The sequence below is a fragment of the Puma concolor genome, chromosome C1 (genome assembly GCF_028749965.1).
Source record: "Puma concolor isolate L17-30 chromosome C1, mPumCon1.1.hap2, whole genome shotgun sequence".
NCBI lineage: Eukaryota > Metazoa > Chordata > Mammalia > Carnivora > Felidae > Puma > Puma concolor.
Genome location: NC_141674.1, coordinates 178,738,288 through 178,743,382, shown reverse-complemented (window position 1 = coordinate 178,743,382; position 5,095 = coordinate 178,738,288). Strand labels below are relative to the sequence as shown.

Sequence of the window (5,095 nt, the reverse complement as noted above, 5' to 3'; positions counted from 1 at the left end):
TGTGGAAATTAGAAAACATTTTTAATGCAAATAATGCCTTTTTTAAAAAAGTTGTAAACACCCACAACATCTTTATGCTTAGTGACTTGGTGCCAACTATATATACTTATGGGTGGATGGGCGTATCTGGATCTATAAATGGCATTTGTATATTCATATACATTTGTATACCACATTTCCAAATCTAGTTGTTTTCCCCCACCTTCCGGAAAGAAAGCATCCCTGACATTTTGATAGCATAGCCATATCTGTACAGTTCCATCATGGCAGTTTGCATTACATACTTGTTTGTGGTAAAGGCAAAAATAAATCTTGATAGTTTTCTTCCGTTGATATTTTACCATCTTTTGCTAGGGAAGATGAAAGCACAAGCAATCAGTGCTCTTCTGTGGAAGGGAAGAAGAGTTAGTTAGATCTAAATAAAAATAAGCAGCATCTCAGGCTTGACAAACTTTTCTAGAGAATTCTTTTTTCCCATACTCTGCAGAGAGCCCCTAGCATGGAGCATGTGTCTGCCAGCTAATAGATGTGTCATGCAAAACTTATTCTGTGCTTTCTCTAATCACCACCTGAAACACAGAACTAAAGCACACAATCTAATTTATTTTAATGTTTGCCCTCATACTTTAAAATAAGCATTATTTTGGAACTTTGATTGGGTCGTCATGCTCTTGTGTGACATGAGGCTCTCTTAAACTTTGGTACTACCTCAGCATATTACTCGTCTGACATAAAATTAATCAATCAATCAATCAATTAATCAAACATTCCTTGTGACTATACTTGGCAAGTTTTCTATTTAAACTGCACATAGAGACAAAACAAAACAAAAAACCTAGATTATTAAATGCAAAGAACAAATTAGTGGTTACCAGAGGGGAGGTGGGTAAGGGGATGGGTGAAATAGATAAAGGGGATTAAGAGTACACTTACCTTGATGAGCACATGATGAGCACATGTTGAATCATTACATTGTACACCTGACACTAATATAACACTGCATGTTAATTATACTGGAATAAAAAAATAAATACATCTCATACCTAAAAAATAAATAAGTCAATAAACTGCATATAGGCATACATGTGAGTTTGGTTCCAGATCACTTCAATGAAGCAAATATTGCAATAAAGCAAGTCAAATGAATTTTTTGGTTTCCCAGTGTATATACAAGTTACGTTTACACTATACTGTGGTCTCTGTGCAATAGCAGTATCTCTTTAAAAACATTGTATACAAAGCTATCTACACATTCAATGCAATCCCAATCAAAATTGCACCAGCATTCTTCTCGAAACTAGAACAAGCAATCCTAAAATTCATATGGAACCACAAAAGGCCCCGAATAGCCAAAGTAATTTTGAAGAAGAAGACCAAAGCAGGAGGCATCACAATCCCAGACTTTAGCCTCTACTACAAAGCTGTCATCATCAAGACAGCATGGTATTGGCACAAAAACAGACACATAGACCAATGGAATAGAACAGAAACCCCAGAACTAGACCCACAAACGTATGGCCAACTCATCTTTGACAAAGCAGGAAAGAACATCCAATGGAAAAAAAGACAGTCTCTTTAACAAATGGTGCTGGGAGAACTGGACAGAAACATGCAGAAGGTTGAAACTAGACCACTTTCTCACACCATTCACAAAAATAAACTCAAAATGGATAAAGGACCTGAATATGAGACAGGAAACCATCGAAACCCTAGAGGAGAAAGCAGGAAAAGACCTCTCTGACCTCAGCCGTAGCAATCTCTTACTCGACGCATCCCCAAAGGCAAGGGAATTAAAAGCAAAAATGAATTCCTGGGACCTTATGAAGATTAAAAGCTTCTGCACAGCAAAGGAAACAACCAACAAAACTAAAAGGCAACCAACGGAATGGGAAAAGATATTTGCAAATGACATATCGGACAAAGGGCTAGTATCCAAAATCTATAAGGAGCTCACCAAACTCCACACCCGGAAAACAAATAACCCAGTGAAGAAATGGGCAGAAAACATGAATAGACACTTCTCTAAAGAAGACATCCGGATGGCCAACAGGCACATGAAAAGATGCTCAACGTCGCTCCTTATCAGGGAAATACAAATCAAAACCACACTCAGATATCACCTCATGCCAGTCAGAGTGGCCAAAATGAACAAATCAGGAGACTATAGATGCTGGCGAGGATGTGGAGAAACGGGAACCCTCTTGCACTGTTGGTGGGAATGCAAATTGGTGCAGCCACTCTGGAAAACAGTGTGGAGGTTCCTCAGAAAATTAAAAATAGACCTACCCTATGACCCAGCAATAGCACTGCTAGGAATTTACCCAAGGGATACAGGAGTACTGATGCATAGGGGCACTTATACCCCAATGTTTATAGCAGCACTCTCAACAATAGCCAAATGATGGAAAGAGCCTAAATGTCCATCAACTGATGAATGGATAAAGAAATTGTGGTTTATATACACAATGGAGTACTACAGGGCAATGAGAAAGAACGAAATACGGCCCTTTGTAGCAACATGGATGGAACTGGAGAGTGTGATGCTAAGTGAAATAAGCCATACAGCGAAAGACAGATACCATATTTTTTCACTCTTATGTGGATCCTGAGAAACTTAACAGAAACCCATGGGGGAGGGGAAGGAAAAAAAAAAAAAAAGAGGTTAGAGTGGGAGAGAGCCAAAGCATAAGAGACTCTTAAAAACTGAGAACAAACTGAGGTTGATGGGGGGTGGGGAGGGTGGGTGATGGGTATTGAGGAGGGCACCTTTTGGGATGAGCACTGGGTGTTGTATGGAAACCAATTTGACAATAAATTTCATATATTGAAAAAAAAATTGTATATAATTAAGAAATAGTTTATCACTAGAAAATGCTAACCATTCCAGCCCCGCGTCGGGCTCTGGGCTGATGGCTCATAGCCTGGAGCCTGTTTCCGATTCTGTGTCTCCCTCTCTCTCTGCCCCTCCCCCGTTCATGCTCTGTCTCTCTCTGTCCCAAAAAAAAAATAAATAAATAAACGTTGAAAAAAAGAAAATGCTAACCATTCCATCATGTGTGCCTTCAGTGGGTCCTAATTTTTTTTTTTTTTTTTTTTTTTTTTTTTTGCTGTTGGGAGTTCTTGCCTGGATGTTGATGGCTGCTGACTGATCAAGATAGTGGTTGCTGAAGGTTAGGGTAACTGTGGAAATCTTTTAAAATAAGACAACAGTGAAGTTTGATGCATTGATTGACTCTTCCTTTCATGAACAATTTCTCTGTAGCATGTGACGCCATAGCATTTTACCCACAGAACTTCCTTCCAGATTGGAGTTATTCCTCTCAAACTCTACTGCTGCTTTATCAAGTAAGTTTATGGAGTATTCTAAATCTTTTATTGCCATTTCAACTATCTTTATAGCATCCTCATCAGGAGTCTATTTCATCTCAAGAAACTACTTTCTTTGCTCATCCATAAGAAGCAATTCCTCATCCATTAAAGTTTCATCATGAGATTGGTAGCAATTCAGTAACGTCTTCAGGCTCCACTTCTAATTCTAGTTCTCTTGCTATTTCCACCACATCTGCAGTTACTTCCTCAACTGAAGTCTTGAATCCCTCAAGGTCATCCATGTGGGTTGGAATCAACTTCTTCCAAACTCCTGTGAATGTTGATATTTTGACTTCTCCCATGAATCATGAATGTTCTTACTGGCATCTAGAATGGTGAATCCTTTCCAGAAAGTTTTCAATTTACTCTGCCCAGATCCATCAGAGGAATTACTATCTAAGGCACCTACAACCTTATGAAACCTATTTCTTAAATAATAAGACTTGAAAGTCAAAATTACTCCTTGACCCATAGGCTGCAGAATGGATGTTGTGTTTTAGTGGGCATGAAAACATTAATCTCACTGTACATCTCCATCAGGGCTCTTGGCTTAGCAGGTACATTGTCAATGAGCAGAATTATTTGGAAAGGAATCTTTTTTTCTGAGCTGTATGTCTCAGTAGTAGGCTTAAAATATTCAGTATATTATGTTGTAAATAAATGTGCTGTCCAGGCTCTGTTGTTCCATTTATAGAGTACAGATAGAGTAGATTTAGCATAATTCTTAAGGGCCCTAGGATCTTCAGAATGGTCAATGAGGATTGACTTCAACTTAAAGTCACCAGCTGCATTAGCCCCTAAAAGAGAGTCAGCCTATCTTTTGAAGCTTTGAACACAGACATTGACTTCTCCTCTCTAGCTGTTAAAGTCCTAGATGGCATCTTCTTCCAGTATAAGGCTGTTTCATTTACACAGAAAATCTATCACTTAGTGTAACCACCTTCACCAATTTCCTCAGCAAGATCTTCTGGAGAACTTGCTGCAGCTTCTACAATCAGTGCTTACTGCTTCACCCTGCACTTTTGTTATGGAGACAGCTTCTTTCCTTAAACCACATGAACCAATCTCTGCTAGTTTCAAACTTTTCTTCTGTAGCCTCCTCACCTCTCTCAACCTTCACAGAATTGAAAAGAGTTAGGGCCTTATTCTGGATTAGGTTTTGCTTAAGGGAATGTTGTGGCTGGTTTGATCTTCTTTCTATCCAGACCGCTAAAACTTTCTCCATACGAACAATAAAACTGTTTCACTTTCTTATCATCTGTGTGCTCACTGGAGTAGCACTTTTAATTTCCTTCTAGATCTTTTCCTTTGCATTCACAATTTGGGGAGCTGACACAAGAGGCCTGGCTCTCAGCCTGTCTCAGCTTTTGCTGTGACTTCCTCACTAAGGTTAATCATTTCTAGATTTTGATTTAAAGTGAAAGACTTACAACTCTTCTTTTCAACTAAACATTTAGAGGCCATTGTAGGGTTATTCACTGGTCTAATTTCAATATTGTTGTGTCTCAGGGAGTGGGGGTGGGGCGCCTGAGGAGAGGGAGAGAGACAGGGGAACAGCAGGTCGGTGGAACAGTCAAATACACACAGCAGTCATCAATCAAGTTCATCATTATATGGGCACGGTTTGTGGTGCCCAAAAACAACTATAATAGTAACATCAAAGATCACTGATCACAGATCACCATATTTGTTATATTTAATGAAAAAGTGTGAAATAATGCAAGAG

General features: G+C 38.9%; 1 pseudogene; it reads left to right on the top strand.

Moving 5' to 3' along the window:
• The first annotated feature begins 621 nt into the window (after positions 1-621).
• On the top strand, positions 622-731 carry LOC112849181 (small nucleolar RNA U13; annotated as a pseudogene).
• The last annotated feature ends 4,364 nt before the right edge of the window (positions 732-5,095 follow it).